The sequence below is a fragment of the Balaenoptera physalus genome, assembly GCF_965194825.1.
Source record: "Balaenoptera physalus genome assembly, chromosome: 19".
In the NCBI taxonomy this organism is placed as follows: domain Eukaryota; kingdom Metazoa; phylum Chordata; class Mammalia; order Artiodactyla; family Balaenopteridae; genus Balaenoptera; species Balaenoptera physalus.
Genome location: NC_138900.1, coordinates 61,670,957 through 61,690,642, shown reverse-complemented (window position 1 = coordinate 61,690,642; position 19,686 = coordinate 61,670,957). Strand labels below are relative to the sequence as shown.

The 19,686-nt window shown below is 39.3% G+C and overlaps 1 protein-coding gene across 8 annotated transcripts in view; it reads left to right on the top strand.

Moving 5' to 3' along the window:
• SDR42E1 (short chain dehydrogenase/reductase family 42E, member 1) overlaps positions 1–19,686 on the top strand; it is a 58,299-nt gene that overhangs the window by 19,003 nt on the left and 19,610 nt on the right. Inside the window, exons 2-4 of one of the 8 annotated variants that reach the window (XM_082439145.1) lie at positions 2,527–2,697; positions 10,024–10,103; positions 10,648–10,790. The exons of 2 other annotated variants lie outside the window; for them this stretch is intronic. The gene's annotated coding sequence lies outside the window, so the exon portion shown is untranslated. Of the gene's footprint in view, positions 1–2,526; positions 2,698–10,023; positions 10,104–10,644; positions 10,791–19,686 lie in introns of all 8 variants that reach the window. 5 more of the 8 variants (XM_082439147.1, XM_082439148.1, XM_082439146.1 and 2 more) reach the window with 5 other exon arrangements.

The following is a 19,686-nucleotide window of genomic DNA, read 5'->3' as shown; positions in this document are numbered from 1 at the left end:
TTAAAAGCTTTTGCACAGCAAAGGAAACCGTAAACAAGACCAAAAGCCAACCCTCAGAATGAGAGAAAATATTTGCAAATGAAGCAACTGGCAAAGGATTAATGTCCAAAATTTACAAGCAGCTCATGCAGCTCAATATCAAAAAAACAAACAACCCAATCCAAAAATGGGTAGAAGACCTAAATAGACATTTCTCCAAAGAGGATATACAGATTGCCAACAAACACATGAAAGGATGCTCAACATCACTAATCATTAGAGAAATGCAAATCAAAACTACAATGAGGTATTATCTTACACCAGTCAGAATGACCATCATCAAAAAATCTGCAAACAATAAATGCTGGAGAGGGTGTGGAGAAAAGGGAACCCTCTTGCACTGTTGGTGGGAATGTAAATTGATATAGCCACTATGGAGAACAGTATGGAGGTTCCTTAAAAAACTAAAAATAGAACTATCATATGCCCCAGCAATCCCACTACTGGACATATACCCTGAGAAAACCATAATTCAAAAGGAGTCATGTACCACAATGTTCATTGCAGCTCTGTTTACAATAGCCAGGACATGGAAGCAACCTAAGGGTCCATCGACGGATGAATGGATAAAGAAGATGTGGCACATATATCCAGTGGAATATTACTCAGCCACCAAAAGAAACGAAATTGAGTTATTTGTAGTGAGGTGGAGGGACCTAGAGACTGTCATACGGAGTGAAGTAAGTCAGAAAGAGAAAAATAAATACCGTATGCTAACACATATATATGGAATCTTAAAAAAAAAAAAAGGTTCTGAGGAATCTAGGGGCAGGACAGGAATAAAGATGCAGACGTAAAGAATGGACTTGAGGACACGGGGAGGGGGAAGGGTAAGCTGGGACGAAGTGAAAGAGTGACATAGACTTATATATACTACCAAATGTAAAATAGATAGCTAGTGGGAAGCAGCCGCATAGCACAGGGCGATCAGCTCAGTGCTTTGTGACCACCTAGAGGGGTGGGATAGGGAGGGTGGGAGGGAGATGCAAGAGGGAGGAGATATGGGGATATATGTTTATGTATAGCTGATTCACTTTGTTATAAAGCAGAAACTAACACACCATTGTAAAGCAATTATACTCCAATAAAGATGTTAAAAAAAAAAATCTCCTCTAGACTGAGCTTGATCATGTCACTTGTCCTTCCTTTTCCACTTGGAGTCACACAGGCCAATTTAGTCCCTGTTTTATTCAGATATTTGGAGACTACTATTGTGTCTTACCTTCTCCAGGTGGATGGTCCTCAGTTCTCTCAATTGCCCCTTATATATAGTAGAATATGTTCAGATATTTGGAGACTACTATCGTGTCTTACCTTCTCCAGGTGGATGGTCCTCAGTTCTCTCAATTGCCCCTTATATATGGTAGAATATGTTTTATCTGGTGCTTAGTGCCTGAAGCAGCCATATTTTTAAGAGTTCAAACATTTAAAAAATCATGTTGTTGCAATAATTGGAGAATATGTTGTTACGATGAATGTAGCATGGTGACAACATGATTCACCAAGCAGAGAATGACCATGTGTTGATGTCACCATGACCCAAATGTCAAGATATAGATGTGGTGGTACAAGTCATAACAGATCATCTCACGGACATCAAGGTGGTCTTGCTGGTAGCACAAGTTTTGTTATGATTTTCAAGCATTTGGATGATAACTAACATTTTAAGTGTTGAGGTGTAATTGTGCAAATATATAATATCTATTCTCTATTTCACATTGGGAGGCGGAAAATACAACCAGATGGTGGTGTTGGATCGAGTCTTTTTTCTGTCAGTGAATTATGGTGAAGATGTCTAAATCATTAATTCCAAATAGGTCAGATCTCAATTTATTGTATAGGGTTTCAAGGATCCTTAGCAGCGTGGCCTTTCTTAGAATGGAATCCAAGTACTTACTTCTCCTCCGAAAGGTTAAGCCCAGAAGAGGTCACAATACTTTCAGTACAGTGCAAACAGCACAGAATAGAGCAAGATTATCATCTCCCCTATCCCTGAAGTTATATCTTTACTTATATGTCCAAAGACTCATTTGCTCTTTTGACAGTAGTGCCCTATGATTTACTTCCATTGTGTTTGCTATCAAGTTAAATTCCAATTTTTGTAGATTTCTTGTCATTAAAATTACTTTGTTGTAAAATATAATGTGGAGAAACTATCCAAAATGTAAACGTAAGTAAATATCCATGAGTCCATACTGATATAGATAAATGATTGAAAAAGTAAATAAATGGAGAAAAGACAAATCTCCCATGCAGAAAATTTCCAAATAATTTATGTAGATATACCCACTCAAGGAGGTGAAACAGACCTCACACTTGAGTGTGGGCTGCACATAGTGACTTCCTTCCAAAGCGCACAGCATGGAAACTGAGAAAGAGAGGAACCTGACATGGAGAAACCTGACAAACTCCATCTCAGCCAGGTGATCAAGGTCAACATGACCAGTGATAAGTCATGCGATGAAAATGGCACCATTATCATTGCAGGACATTCTACAAAACACCCAACCAGCACTCTTCAAAGCTGTCAAGGTCATCAAAAACAAGGAACTTCTGAGAAATGGTCACAGTCTAGAGGAGCCTAAGGACACATGATGAGTAAATGTAATGTGGCATCTCGGATGGGATCCTGGAACAGAAACACAGCAAGGACATCAGGTAAAAAGTATGGGCTTTAGTTAATAATAATGTATCACTACTGGCTCATTAGTTGGGACAGACGCCCCACAGTAATGGAAGATGTTGACAGTAGGGGAAAGTGGGTGTGAGTATACAGAACTCCATACTATCTTCACAATGTTTCTATAAATCTAAAACTATTCTAAAATTAAAAGTTTACTTAAATATATAGTAATATATAAATATAAAACTATTAATAATTTTATAATAAATATAATGGTACATATTATATATAATATATTATAATAAATGTTATTTATTTATATTATAATAAATCATAAATGTAGCAATAGATATAAATATATCTAAGTAAGCTTTTTATCTTAGAATAAATTTACAGGAAATTATGAAGATAGTACAGAATTTTATTTATATATACATATACATGTATGGTACATATATATGCATACATAGTGATCTATTATATATTATATATAAATATAACAAGTATTATATAATATGTAGTTTTATGTATTTGAGATAATATATAATTTTACACATTATATAATATATATATATATTCCAACAAATGAAAATAAATTATAACACCTTCTTGGTCAAGAAGAACGTTTTCATGGGACTTCCGTGGTGGCACAGTGGTTAAGAATCCGCCTGCCATGCAGGGGACATGCGTTCGAGCCCTGGTCCGGGAAGATCCCACATGCCGCGGAGCAACTAAGCCCATGCACCACAACTATTGAGCCTGCGCTCTAGAACGTATGAGCCACAACTACTGAGCCCGCGTGCCACAACTACTGAAACCTGCACACCTAGAGCCCGTGCTCTGCAACAAGAGAAGCCACTGCAATGAGAAGCCCATGCACCACAACAAAGAGTAGCCCCCGCTTGCCGCAACTAGAGGAAGCCCACGTGCAGCAACAAAGACCCAGTGCAGCAACGAAGACTCAATGCAGTCAAAAAATAAATAAATAAATAAATAAATTTATTTTTTAAAAAAAGAACATTGTCAGAAACTCCTAGAAACCCTTCTCATGCCCCCTCCCAATCACTGTTCTTTCTGTGTTTCTCAAAAGTAAGCACTATCCTAACTTTTAACACTATAATTTAGTTTTGCCTTTTTTTTAACTTTATATAAATGGAATTATATAGTAATTAATATTCAGCTTTATCATTCAACACTATGTGGGTTCATTCATACTGTGTGGGTGCTTAATTTTCACTGCAGAAAGCGGGGGTTGGCAAACTATAGCCTAAAGGATAAATCTGGCCTGTGTAAATGAAGTTTTATTGGAACACAGCCATGCTCATTCATTTACTTTTTCTGTGGCTGCTTTCCTGCTACAATGGCAAAGTTTAGTAGTTGAGAAAGAGCTCATAAGACCTGGAAAGCCTAAGATATTTACTATCTTGTTCTTTTTTTCTTAACATCTTTATTGGAGTATAATTGCTTTACAATGGTGTGTTAGTTTCTGCTGTATAACAAAGTGAATCAGCTATACATAAACATACATCCCCATATCTCCTCCCTCTTGCGTCTCCCTCCCACCCTCCCTATCCCACCCCTCTAAGTGGACACAAAGCACCGAGCTGATCTCCCTGTGCTATGCAGCTGCTTCCCACTAGCTATCTATTTTCCATTTGGTAGTATATATATGTCCATGCCACTCTCTCACTTCCTCCCAGCTTATCCTTCCCCCTCCCCGTGTCCTCAAGTCCATTCTTTACGTCTGCATCTTTATTCCTGTCCTGCCCCAAGGTCTTTAGAACCTTTTTTTTTTTTTTTTTTTAGATTCCATATATATGTGTTAGCATACGGTATTTGTTTTTCTCTTTCTGACTTACCTCACTCTGTATGACAGTCTCTAGATCCCTCCACCTCACTACAAATAACTCAATTTCGGTTTTTTTATGGCTGAGTAATATTCCATTGTATATATGTGCCACATCTTCTTTATCCATTCATCTGTTGATGGACACTTAGGTTGCTTCCATGTCCTGGCTATTGTAAATAGAGCTGCAATGAACATTATCTTGTTCTTTATATAAACATTTTGCCAACCATTGCTGTAGAGCGTTGCACTGCATAAGTATACCACTATTTACTTCTCCATTAATATTAATGGGGGATTGTTTTTCACTTTACTGGCTGTCATAAATAAAGCTGCTAGAAATGTCTCTTGAGGCACATGAGTATCCACTGCTGTTGAATATATTCATGGAGTGGAATTGTGGGAGCCATAGGATATACATAAATTCAACTTTAGTGCCAGTTAACTGCAAAATGATTGCACCAATTCAAAGCAGAGTATGAGAGTTTCAATTGCTTTACCTTCTTTCCCAAGTTTGGTATGATCAAGCTTCTTAATTTCAGCTGTTCTGACAGGTTTGTAGTAGGATTTAATTGAGACTTAAGTTTCATTTCTCTGATGACTAATAATTTTGAGCAACTTTTCATATGTTTATTGGCCATGTGGTATCTTCTTGGTGAAGTGCCTTATGAAGTTTCTTCTCTTTTTTTCTAACTTCTTTAGATGGATGGTTTTTAAGCCTTTTTCTTTTTAAACTATATTCATTTTAAAGCCATACAATATTTTCTAAGTATGTCTGAGCTGCATTCCCCATGTTCAGTATGTACTATTTTCATTATCATTCACTGAAAAATATTTTATAATTTCTGTTGGGATTTGTTCTTTGTTCCATGGGTTATTTAGAAGTGTATTTTGTAATTTCCAAACATATGGGTAATTTTAGTGATAATTTTATTGCATTTTCTAGATTAATTTTACTCTGATCAAAAAACATATGTGATTGTAGTCCTTTGAAATATCTTGAGTCTTGCTCCATGGTCCATTATACAGCTGATTTCTGTAAATGTTCACCTGTACTTAAAAAGAATGTATAGTCTATTGTTGGTTCCACTGTTCCATGCATGTCAACTAGATGTTTTGCATTCCTTTAGTTTCTTTTTGTTTTAAAACTTTTGTGCTTTATTTATTTATTTTGGCTGCACTTGGTCTTAGTTGCGGCACTCGGGTTCTTCATTTGCGTCATGCGGACTCTTAGCTGCGGCATGCATGTGGGATCTAGTTCCCCGACCAGGGATCGAAACCGGGCCCCCTGCATTGGGAGCGTAGAGTCTTACCCACTGGACCACCAGGGAAGTCCCCATCCCTTTAGTGTCAATTTTGCTATATTCTTACATTTCAGATATGTCTTGTCAAAGCACCACATATTAGGGTACTTTTAAAAATTAATCCAGTATAATAATCTTTGTCTCTTAATCAAACAATTTAATTCATTTACCTTAAATGTGAGGGTTGATATATTTAGTTTAAACCCATCATTTTACTGTTTACCTTCTATTAGTCCTTTCTATTCTATATTACTTTCCTTCTCCTTTTTGACTTCTTTTGAATTAATTATTGTTTGTTAGTCCATCTTCCACCCTCTCCCCTCATTACATTGACAGTTACATACTTTTTATGATTCTTTTAATAGCTACTTATGAGGCTTATCAAAGTTTAACATGACTTGGTATTTTGGCTCTCTATCTGCATAACACAGGACCTTTGAACACCTTAACACCATTCCACCCTTCCTGACTTAAATGCTGTTGTTGTCATAAATTTGTATTATCTAGATATGTCAAATCCCATATGACATTACTATATTTGTTTTATACAGTGTTCAGTTAATTTTCCCACAGAGTTGTTACCCTTTGTGGCTTCTCATTCCTTCCCACATCCCCACACTTACTCCTGAGGTCATTTTTCTTTGGTATTTCCTTTAGTATGGGTGCTGGTGAGGAAATCTCTCAGTTTTTATTTTTCTAAGAATGTCTTCACTTCACCAGTTTTGAAGAATATTTTCACTGGGTATAGAATTTCTAGTTGGCAGTTGTTTTCTTTCAGCATTTTGACGCGTCTGAGGAGATATGTTTTCTATTTTATCTGGCTCTGTTAGATAAGCTCTCAGCAAAAGGGTTCATCCTAATTATCTTGTCTGCTATTACCAGAAGTGAAGTTCCTGTGTCTTTTTTATACCTTCTGATAATGCTCAGCTCTCCCTGTCCTTGTAAGATATATTATTTATATAAAAGTGGAAATCCTATTAAATTTTATGTAGTTAGTATTGGGTCCACTGTTCTAGCCTGCTAGCAACATGTCATGGGAAAATCTATTTGTATTTTCCATAGCTTTATCTAAGTGTTGAAGCAAGACATTTAATAAAACATTAATTCATTCATCACATGTTTATAGAGCTGCTACTATGTGCCAGGTGCTGTTCTAGGTACTGAGAATACAACAGTGAAAAAAAATGACTTGGTTCATGCTCTCATAGAGTTTAAATTCTAGTCAGGGAGACAGACCAGTAAATAGCTAATTCAATATAGCTATGAGAGATGTACCACTGGAAAACAGTTTTTCAAGTTGATTTTAATCATCTGACATTTATTTATCTTGCCAACAGTGATATCAAAGGTGACCTTGTCAAATCCCTTGCTGAAATCCAAAGTCAGTATGTTTATTCATTCTACCAATCAGCAGAGTAACTCTAACCTGACATATTTATTTACTGGTCAGCCAAGTTAATTCCTGATAACTGTGGAGTCCTCTTCTAAGATTACCCAAACCATTCTTTCTATAAGACCCATGATGAGAATCTAATTCCTCCCTCTGGTCCATGATTTTCAGAAGACATTTTCTTTCTCTTTTTAAAAAAGACAAGAAGCTGGGAGTGTAGGGCTTTCAGAACTCAAAATCATTTCTCAGAGTAATTAATCAATACACAAAACAAAAAGATGTAAAATATTATATCAGAAACAGTAAACATGGGGGGTGGTAAAAATGCGAGGTTGTTAAACTGCATTTGAACTCAAGAGATCAGCAACTTAAAAAATATATATATATATACACACACATATATGTGTATATGTGTGTATATATATATATATATATATATATATATATATATATACACACAAATACACATTCATACCTCACAGTAACCATAAACCAAAAATCTATAATACACACACACACAGAAAACAGAAAGGATTCCAAATAGTCATCAAATAACAAGGGAAGAGAACAAAAGAAGAAGAAAGGAACAAAACAGAACTACAAAAACCCCAAAACAACAAACTGGCAATAAGTACATACCTATCAATAATTACTTTAAATGTAAATAGACTAAATGCTCCAATCAAAAGACATAGAGTGGCTGAATGGATACAAAAGCAAGACCCATATATATGATGTCTATAAGAGACTCGCTTCGGATCTAAAGACACACACAAACTGAAAGTGAGGGAATGGAAAAAGACATTCCATGTAAATGGAAGTGAAAAAAAAGCTGGGGAAGCAATACTTATATCAGACAAAATAACTTTAAAACAAAGTTTGCAACAAGAGACAAAGAAGGACATCACATAATGATTAAGGGATCAATCCATTAAGAAGATATAACAATTGTAAATATATATGCACAGCAATGTTCATTGCAGAATTATCTACAATTGCCAAGATATGGAAGCAACCCAAGTGCCCATCAATAGATGAATGGATAAAGAAGATGTGGTATATATAAACACACACACACACACACACACACACACACACACACACACACAATGGAATATTACTCAGCCATAAAAAAGAATGAAATCTTGCCATTTGCAACAACATGGGTGGACCTGGAGGGTATTATGCTCAGTGAAATGTCAGACAGAGAAAGACAAATACTGTATGATTTCACTTATATGTGGAATGTAAAACAAAACAGAACAAATGAATAAACATAACAAAACAGAAGCAGAGTCATAGATATAGAGAACAAACAGGGGGTTGCCAGATGGGAGGGAAGTGAGGGGAGGAAAGAAATAGGTGAAGGAGATTAAGAGGTACAAACTTTCAGTTGCAAAATAAATGAGTTATGGGTATGAAATAAGTGTGAGGAATATAGTCAATAACTATGTAATATCTTTGGGTGGTGACATACTGTAAATAGACTTACTGTGGTGATCATTTTGAAATGCATGGAAAGACCAAATCACTATGTGTAACAGGAACGAACGTAGTGTTATGGGTCAATTATACTTCAAAAACAAAAAAGAAACTCATAGAAAAAGAGATCAGATTTGTGGTTACCAGAGGTGGGTTGTGGAGGGGAGGGCAAATTAGATGAAGGCAGTCAAAATGTAAAAACTTCCAGTTACAAGATAAATAGTACTAGTACAACATAATAAATATAATTAACACTGTTGTGTATGTTATATGTGAAGATTGTTAAGAGACTACGTCCTAAGAGTTCTCATCACACACAAAAAATTCTTTTCTATTTCTTTAGTTTTGATCTATACAAGATGATGGATGTTCACTAAACTTATTGTGATAATCATTTCCTGAGGTATGTAAGTCAAATCATTATTTTTTATTGAAGTACAGTTGATTTACAATGTGTTAAATTCTGCTGTACAGCAAAGGGATTCAGTTATATATATATGTATACTCTTTTTTTATATTCTTTTCCATTATGGTTTATCATAGGATATTGAATATAGTTCTCTGTGCTGTACAGTAGGACCCTGTTGTTCATCCATTCTGTATATAAAAGCTCACATCTGCTCACTCCAACCTCCCACTCCATTCTTCCGCCAGCCCCCTCACCACAAGTCTGTTCTCTATGTCCATGAGTCTGCTTCTGTTTCATGGATAGGTTCATTTGTGTCATATTTTAGATTCCACATAGAAGTGACATCATATGGTATTTGTCTTTCTCTTTCTGTAAGTCAAATCATTATGCTGTGTACCTTAAACTTATATAGTGCTGTATGTCAATTATATCTCAATAAAACTGGAAGAAAAAATTTTAATCCATAACTATGCCCATTGCATCAAGGTTGTTTGTAGGTAAAATCCAAATCTGGATCTCAGCTTCATAGAGGAAGGTATCCTATCTTTAAGTGTAGTAACATTTTATATTTTTAGTTTGTAGGCTGCAAAGCTCTTCCTGTGTAATTTTCTTAGAAAATCTTTGCTGTGATTCTGGCTGATAATTTTCCTGGGACTGCAACTTAATAATAAAATTGCCTAGATCAGTAGTTCCCAAATTTTTCGCTTCATAGACCAGTAAACTATTTTCAAAATGAGACAGATACACATGGAGTCACCAGTATTTAGCTTTGCCAAATGAAAATGCATTAAGAAATCAACTACCGACAGTCTGCACAAGAAAAGATATTTTAAAACTGAAAAGATGGACACAGTTTCAGAATAAAATGTGGTCTCACACTGATTCATTTTAACTTTATAAGAAACTTTCTATGCTGTCCTCCTTTTTCAGGTATCACCCCAGAAAAGAAAAACTTTGTCACCAACTGGCAGCAGGCAATGGATTGCCACTTGGGAACCAAAATGTGAGGTGTAAGAATGGAAAAGTTCTTGTTCTTAAGACGACAGAATTTCATGCTCAAGAGACGTAGGGAACAAGTTATGGATTCTGTGGATAGAAAGCAGCATGTGAAATCCCAATACTTTTATCTCTGCTCTTGTTTGGGGGCCCATCCCCTTCTTGACTCTTAGCACTGACCACAGCAAGGGGTAATAAACAACAAGCACCAAAATGGAAAAGCCATGTACAAATGCACACACAGGATCACATACACACACCCTTTAAGTTCAATAAGTATGTTTAAGCACGGATTACAAGGTAGCCCTCCTCCTGCCAAGTAGGTTTGTAATCTCGATTAAAAAAAAAGATTTAAACATTCCTCTGTCAACCTGATGGTAATTTTGGCTTTAGATACACATAGATATAAAACCTGAATATTCCGAAGTCTTTGGCTTTCTGGGACCTTCCTTCTCTCTCATAAGACTGGAGTCCTAATGCCTCATACAGAACTCGACATTATCCCTGAGGATTTCGGGGGAGTTACATTTCTCATAAAGCATTTCTTGCCCCCAGCAGGTCCAGGTCCGGGTCTGGCTCCTACCAGCAATTCAGTTCCCTTGGACCCCAGTGATTCCCTTCAGGCGGCTGCGTGGGACTCTGAGCCCAGAGCCTTCTCTTCACACGGCAGAATGATCACCGTGTTTGTCCTCAGCAGAAGGGTGAGTTGAGACAGGCTGCACTTCTGTTCAATACCCTTTCACACAATCTCCTGCAGCATCAGTAGGACAAGGCTCTCCTGTATGACAGACTTTCCCTGGAAGCTGCAGGGTGGGAGATGGCCACTAGGGGGCTGCACAAGGACTACCCGAGCATCGATTGCTTACCATCGCTGCTCAGTGAAACCCCTTGGCCCTGCCTGGCCTGGAGCATTTTCTCAGGCTGATCCTCTCCCCTCTCCCCGGGACTCTACTCTGCTTGCTTCCAGTACTTTTTGTGCTAATGAAATAATTAAGTGGAATAGCAACGGGTGAAACAAAAGAAAGTTTAGCTGTCCTGGTTGAAGCCGAGGTGAGGTACAGGCAGCCTGCCGGGCTTTTCTCTCACCCCTGAGGCAGCCCCAAGGCACCGCCACAGGACCCAAGGGCTCCTGGACACATGACCAGATGATCTCTGATTTAATCTAAACTTGCAGTGAGGAACCTGAGGAACGGAGAGGGGATAACATTCGACTAGAGTCATACAGACAATGAGCATCAGAATTTGGTATATAACCAGGCTCTTGCTCTGTGTGTGTGTGTGTGTGTGTGTGTATGGCTATATGTGTGTAGTTGTGAATATATATGACTCTGTGTATGTGTGTGGGTGTCTGTGGGTATGTGTGTGCATGCACGTGTATATACGTGTAGGTGTGTGATTATGTGTATGTTCACATTCGTGTGGGTGTGTGGGTATTTGTGGGAGTGTATATGTGTATGTGTGCGGGTGGGGGTGTGTCTGTGTGTGAGTGTATGTATGTGTGCCTAGGCTGTGAGTGTGCAAGGCTGATGTGGCTTCCATCCTTGTTCCATTACAGCTCTCTAGCCCAGCCACTAAGCATCTCCATGGTCTCTGCAGTCTGTAAACTGGAGATAATATTAATAGTATTTCCCTCACTGTGTTCTCAGGAGGATCATGTGAGCTCACGGCCAGTTAAGTGGTTAGTACAATGTCAGGTTCAAGGTGCTCATTCAATAATGGCTGACTTCAGGAATGCCAACCTTACTCCTGAGTCAGGAGACCATCCTGACCTTCATTTTTGTGACCTTTTTGCTGACATTTTCAACCGTGGAGACCATCCACAAGCCAACTTTGCCTTTATGAGCCACTTATGACCATAAATCCAATAATGAAGCAATGAGGGTGGATGGGGTGGAGTGAGCTACTAAAATTAAACAATAAGAGATTGACGTAATAACTGGTTTTTGTTTATTTCATGGTTCATCAATTACTTACCTAGTGTCCGTTCAGTGCCAAGACCCCTCGTAGTCCTTGAGGGACCCTGTGTGAGCAAAGGAGTGGAAATCCGTGCTTATGATCCATCGTCCTTCCCTCCCGTACATTGTATATCAGAACCACCATATAGTAAAGGGCCAGCTTTAAAGATCCATGAGTTCTGTTTTGATTTATCCACTTGGAGACTGACAGGGGTTCTCCATCTACATAGCTCTACTTCTTATGAATACATTAAGGACTCAACCCCCAAATATTTCTGCCCACGTATCCAAATATTTCTCTCTCTCTTCTTATTCTCCCTCTTAAATGTCTTGAAATTAGTCTACACCCCGGTCTCCACTTCCTTTCCTCACTCTTGGAAAGGACTGGAGTGTGAGAATTCTACCCTGAAAGGGGGGAATGATGATGACATGAATGCCCCACTCTCACTCAGCTGAATGTTTTGCCAGCTCCTTCCTGCAGCAGAAGCGAGGCCATGCATCCCCTTCCATGTTGGTCAGCCAAGGCAGAGAAACCATTCCATCGAGGCAGTGGTGACAACAGGACCTCCGAAAGCAGTTCTTGAATGGGGTCTAGAGATCGCACTCACTTTTCACTGATCCTTGGCGAGATGATGGTCCTCAGTAAGGACAATGTATTGAGTTTGCATATGATTGAATTCATTTAATTTAAAGGATTATCTTTGGAGAGTATTGCCTTCCTCTCTTTTTGGCATTAAACTCTTTTTTCGTGTATGAAATGGTGGTGATAGGATATCACAGTTTGGTTGTTGTTTCTGTTTTGATGCCCTTACTTGGCAAAATTAAAAGTTGGCGAAACTGCATGTCTCCCAGATTTTGATCTGAAATCTTACCAGTGTTCAGAATTCAAAAACGTGGGAGTCCCACTAACATACAACATGGTGGATCTGAGTAAGATAAATCTTGGGTAGAAATCCAACTCTGCTACTTACTTGACTGTATGAACTGCCCTCTCTTCTCTGAACTGCAGGCTGTTCAGCAATGGTGGGATAATAACTTGTACCTCATATTGGTTATAAAGATAATCTATGTAAACGGCCTGGCATATCAGTGTTTTCCATGACGCCATTATCACAGGAATCTTTTCAGCCTCAACAAAAACTCCAGCAGTATAATTCTATCAGTTTCTGTCCCTTCTTTGGATTTACAAATTGAGAAATAGGAGCTGCAGGCAACCAATGCACAGTTTGATGTGGCTTCTCTCCTGCGGCCATGGCTCCCAGGCTGAAGGTTCACAGAAGGAAACATGCTGGCATCTGTATCTCCAGAAGGGAGATTAAATCTAGGGTGAATCTATTAGAAAGAAGGCATTTCAAAATTTGGGAGCACAGCTGAATACCAAAAGTAAATTATACCATAAGCCAGATGTTCCAGGAACTTCTTTTCCATTTTTTTCTTTTTCCTGAAGGAAAAGTTTTAGTTCATAAGAAAACAATAAGCAGAAATTGCTATCACAAAATTGTTCATGGTTATTTAAAATGAGACCATTTGAAAATAATCAAAGATGTACACAATGATTTATAGAGAAAGTTGTTCATTTCAGCGTTATTTTTCATATGTTAAACGCAGAAACATCCTAAATGGCTTACCATAAAGGATTTGTTACATAAATTACAGTACTTCCATTTGATGGACTGCTATGCAGCCATTAAAAATCATGTTGTTGGAGAATATTTAATGACTTGAGAAAACTTTTGCAATATTTTTTGAGCAAGGAGAGCAGGTTACAAAGTAGAATATATAATATGATCATATTTTATGTCCTCATAACCCAGATATCAGTAGGAACTTCCTAAACTCTGGGATCCAGGTAAGACTGGCTCAAATTCCCAATCCCACAGCCTGGGGATGTCAAAGCCTTACCAAGATTTCTTCAAGATCCTAGGGACCTACCTTCTCACAGTTTCGTCTGCTTCTGGTAAGTCACTGCTTCTCTCTACCATTCTGAGCTCAGTGTGAAACCCAACCTCTCTTTTTCATTTGTAAAACAAAACTTAAAGCAGTAAAGTCAACTTTATTGAAGTTCCTCCTACTTTTGGAGGCTTGGAAGTTCAGGTGGGAGGGATGGAGGGGACGGAGAAGCATTACTGTAGTTGCATAAACGGTGGCCCCACTAGGATATGTTCAGGTCCTAAATCCATGAACCTGTGAAGGTGACACTATCTGGGGGAGAAGGGATCTTTGCAGATGTAATTAACATAAGGTTCTCTAGATAAGATCATCTTGGATTAGGATGGACCCTAATTCCCATGAACAGAAGGAGACGGCGTGAAGACCCCATGAAGATGGAGGGAGAAGTTGGAATTATGGTGCCACAGCCAAGGAACACCTGGAGCCACCAGAAGCTGGGAGGGACAAGGAAGTATCTTAGAGCCTTCAGAAGGAGGACGGCCCTGCCGACACCTTGACTTTGGACTTCTAGTCTTCTGAACTGTCAGAGAACAAATTTCCGTTGGTTAAGCCACCAAACTTGTGGTAATTTGTTATGGCAATCCTAGGAAACTAACACAATCACCGAAGTGCATGTAATAGTACCGGGAGCTTTAACGAGGGCCTACGTGTCCTCCCACCATCACCACTGTGGAGTGTCACCGACCTCATAGATGCTTCTTTGTGCTTCTCTCACTCTCTTTTTAACCCCCTCCTCTGCCTCCTTCCCTTATTATCCCATGGACTTTAACTTCTCCTTCTATCCTGCAGATTTCTCAGCTCACAGCTCACTCTAATGCCCCAATTTACATGTTCCAATCTTGCTTCACCCGCGTCCTTCCCCATCTTAGTGAGGGCAAGGTCATCCTTCTAGTAGCACAGCATACAGGCACTGAACTCCCCTTGACTCTGATCTTTGACTCAACCCCCAACTAATCCATCAAGAAACCTTGCTGGCTCTACCTTCAGAATATATCCACTACCTGACGACTCCACTGCTACTAACCTGGTCCAGGCTACCATCACCTCCTGCCTGGATGACAGCAACAGCCTCCCAGTGGGTCCCTCTGATCCCACCCTTGTCTCCCCACAGTCCATTCTCAACCCAGCACTGGAGAAATCCTTTCATAACCTTAGTGCTATCACATCACTCATCTGCAAAAAACCTGGCAAGGTCTCCCCATCTCACCCAGAGTAAAAGCCAAAATCCTCAAATGGCTCCAAGGCTAGATAATCTGGCCCCTGTTGCTCTTGATCTATGACTTCTATCCTGTTATTCATTCCATTCTAGTCACAAGGTCCTCCTTGCCGCTCCTCAAACACACAGGCAGGACCCTGCCTTGGAGTCTCACTCCAGCTCTTCCCTCTGCCTGGAATACTCTTGTCTACTTGCTTAATTCTCTCAGCTTCTCTGATTCCTTCTTCAAGGTCTTCTGCTCAATGCACCCTGCCCCCACCGCCTTCCCCCTCAACCTAAGTAACAAACTCATGGCAACAACAGAGGCTACAGTCTGTCTATCTATCTATCTATCTGCCAAAAATGAAACAGTTGTCATGAGAATATTATGTTTATTCAAACTGAAATATGAAGTCATTTTTTCTAACAGATGATCATTAAATATAATTTGGGGCATATAACTCAAAAAGAATTCAAATACTTTGATCTGCCTAATTGATTTCACAATGTGGAATGGCTTTGCCAATTATATGATGAATATTTTCCATAAATTGAATGAGGTAAATCTTCAATTACAGAGTTGCTTTAAAATATGTTTAAGACACATGATAAGATTAAAGTATTTTATCAAAAATATTGTGTTCACAAGATTGCATTTGTGTTGAAATGAACACTGTTTTGATTTACCCAATTCTGAGAACACCTAGTTAAACAAGATTCTTCTGAATGGAAGAATAATAGCCATTCCACAGGGCTATCCCACTAATAGGCAGGAAGCCTTTCCCCTGGTATTTTCTCTCTCCTTCCACATTCTCAACACCCTGTGGTCCATGTTGTGTCTTTGGTCCCCAACACCCTCCCCTATGTTGCCCCATTTCACCTACTCTCTTACCTAAGGCTCTCTCTCAGCTTCATCTCGTTCCACAGGACTTTGGGGAATGATGCAGGGGCCAGGTGTCTTTCGATCCTGGGAGTGGACGAATAGAGAAAGAAGGCAGCTCTGTGGTCTGGCTTCAGGATGGATTGTCTAAGAGATGATCAAACCTTGCAGAGCACCAAGATTAACTTGCTGACACCCTGGGGTGTTCCTCTGGTTAGGAAGCCATCGGGAAAACACAGTGGAAGCAGAAGGAATGGAAAGACAGAATGAGTCCAAGAGACTTTGCAAGGCAAAATTAAACTAATATGAGAATGAAGGAAAACAAGGGAGGTATCAAAATGGTATGGCCCAGGACTTCCCTGATGGTCCAGTGGTTAAGACTCCGTGCTTCCACTGCAGGGGGCACGGGTTCGACCCCTGGTTGGGGAACTAAGATCCCGCGTGCCGCATGGCGTGGCCAAAAAAAAAAAGAAAAAAATGGTACGGCCAATGACAGCTATTGCTGGAGATAAGCGATCCACTTCTGGACATCAGGTGAAGATAAATGGACCATCCCCATAAATACATCCTAGTGCAAAATTCGTGTGTATTTGGGAATCGTCAGCTTGGGGTTCAGAGTTGAGACGAAGAGAAATGGACTGTTCCTTTAAGTGAAGGACGTAGACACAAAAGAATAAAAGGCTCAAGGTTCATTCTTAGGTTTTACACAGTTAGGAGCTGGGAAGAAAATACAAAGGAACCAAAGAAAGAAAATGGAGAGGAAAGGATGAAGGAGGAAGAGGGGGAGGGGGAGGAGACAGAGAAGAACATAAATAGGGAGTGTTAGTTAAAGGAGAAGGGATTCTATAGGAAAAGTTTAGGATAAGCAATATTGTCTGTGACAGAGTAATTCCAATGCATGACAACAAGAGAGGGAAGGTTCTTTGCAAAAAAGGAAAATCTAAACGAATGGTAAATTTTAATTTTTCTTACATAACTGAATCCCTAATGAAACACCTGTGCAAGAATTACATTTAGTATCATGTAGTGAACTCATAGCATTCACAACACCGCCTTTGGTTTTATAGATGCATCTGAATAGTGCATATGTTGATTTTCAAGAAACGCCACCTGAATGTTCCTTACAAACAAAGATGGAGAAATAAAAGGAACTTCATCTCTGTACTGTGCACCACCTAGTTACATTATATTGTACTGCCATGGTCTCTGAGGGAGGAAAACATTTGGGTGTGCTGTGGGTTAGGTAAACACTCGCTAAATATTGATGCATGCATAATTAGAATGACTAAAATAATCCTGGCATAAAATTACCCTCACGGTTGGAGGAGAGACAAAATGAAGTAATTTGATCATGAAAATTAATACACGTCGACCCTCAGTTTTCAATGCAGCTAAATGAAAACCATTTATTATTCAAACCTCACTTTCCCTCCTGCTTTGTACTTTTTTCTCCTTGCCCTAAGAAAGAAGGAGGGGACCGGGACGTCCCAGTGGAAAAGCCATCCTATCGAGATGGTGGAGCAAGAGAATTATGTTTATTTTTCTAAGGCAGTGGCTCCTAAACTTTTACATGTATTGATTTTGCCACCCATGACACACTTTCATGGGCATATCTGGGGTAACAGGCCATCCTGTCCTCTCCCACTCAAACAACATTGAAATTATGAAACTGGCATTATTGTAGTTGTAATCTTTTTTAAGTAACAGTTTTATTGAGTTATAATCCACAAATCATACAATTCACCCATTTAAAGTATACAGATCAGTAGTTTTTAGTATTCACAGAGTTATGCAACCATCACCACATTTCATCACCCCAAAAATACGTACTGGTATTTCCTGGGATCAGTTTCCAAATAAACTACTTGCACTTGAATCCTTGCCTCAAGGTCTGCTTCTGGGGAAGCTCAAACTAGGACATAGTGGTTTTCTCTCACAATCCAATCGCCAGAATTCCTTGCAAAGCCTACTCTGAGATACATCACCCCCTCCTAAGAGGACTCCCCATATACAAGAAGGAAATATTGATGGGGTTTGTTCTTCATTTCCTGAAAGGAATTCAAAAGAAGCAGGTCTGGAGCAGATGTCTCCTGGAGGACAATCCCCAGTCATTGTGGGGATGAGCGTCCTTTATAACCGGCTTGTTGCACAGCAGTGGGGAATGGGCAGCTGAATGATAAACGTAACTGCTGTGGTTGTCATTCCTAGGATTGTCTTACCTCTCACTGCATTGTCCCATGCTTGGCATGATGCTTAGAACACAGCAGGTGCCCAACACATGCTCTCATTTAATAAAGATATTCTTTGCAGACCAAGCTGAGTTCCAGTCCGCAAGAAGGGAAGAAAGAGGGCAAGTAATTTCTTTTTTAAGCTTGTGATGCAGACATTGCACACATAACTTCCACTCACACTGTATTGACAAAAACTTAGCCACATGCACACATCTAGCTTCAGGGGAGGCTGGTAAATATCGTCTTTATTCTGGATGATCATGTGTTAACAAACCCTATTATTACAGAAGAAGGGAAAGATATATTTTGGGTCACAACTAGCAGTCTTCCACAAAGCACACGTTGGTTTTGTTGGTTGGTGTAGTATGTTCTTTGGTTATATGCCAAGAATCCCTTCTCTTTAGAAAGCCACATCTGACATGTTCTATAATAATCTTTCTCTGTCCAGTGGTTGGGTGGGACTGATTCCCATCTGTGGTAGGCAGAATAAAGGCCCCTACAGATAGATATCCAAGTCCTAATCCCTGGAACCTGTGAATATTACCTTCCATGGCAAAAGGGACTTTGCAGGTGTGCTTGAGTTAAGGATCTTGAGACAGAGAGATTATCCTAGATTTTCTGGGTGGACCCTAAATGTAATTATAAGTATCTTTATAAGAGGGAGGCAAAGGAAGACTAAACTATAGGAGAGAAGGCCATGTGACAACAATGGGAGCAAAGAGATATTAGAAGCCCTATGTTACTGACTTTGAAGATGGAGGAAGGTGCCAGGAGCCAAGGAATGCAAAGATATGGCTCTGTAAACTGCAAAAGACAAGGAAAGAAATTCTCCTCTAGACCCTCCAGAAGGAACCAGAGCTGCCAACACCTTGACTTTAGCCCAGTGAAATTAATTTCAGATTTACAACCTCCAGAACTGTGAGAGAATAAATGTGTACAGTTTTAAGTCACCAAGTTTGTGGTAATTTGTTACAGTAGCCATAGGAAACAAATATACTATCTCAAGGCAGATGATAGTCCAGTTTCAGTCAATCAGAATATATTATCTCCAGTGTTTGGTTAAGAGATAATCACATGACCCATGACTGTCCAATCACAGTCTTCCCTGGGACTTTTGCTAAATGTAACAGAAAAAATCGTCTTTCTCAAGGATCCAAGGATAAGGAAGTTGTTGGCTTTGGTTGCCAATGAATCCCATCTTGTTGCCCTAGGAAGAGAACCACTCAAACAGTAACAAGGGGAGCTGAGAGATGGGGAGACAGAACTCTGATGATGTTTGAGGCCCTGAAGCTAGATCCAACTTTTGAGCTTCCAGTTATAGGAGCCAATCATTTCTGCCTTTGATTTACCTATATTGGGATGGATTTCTATGATTTGCAACCCAAA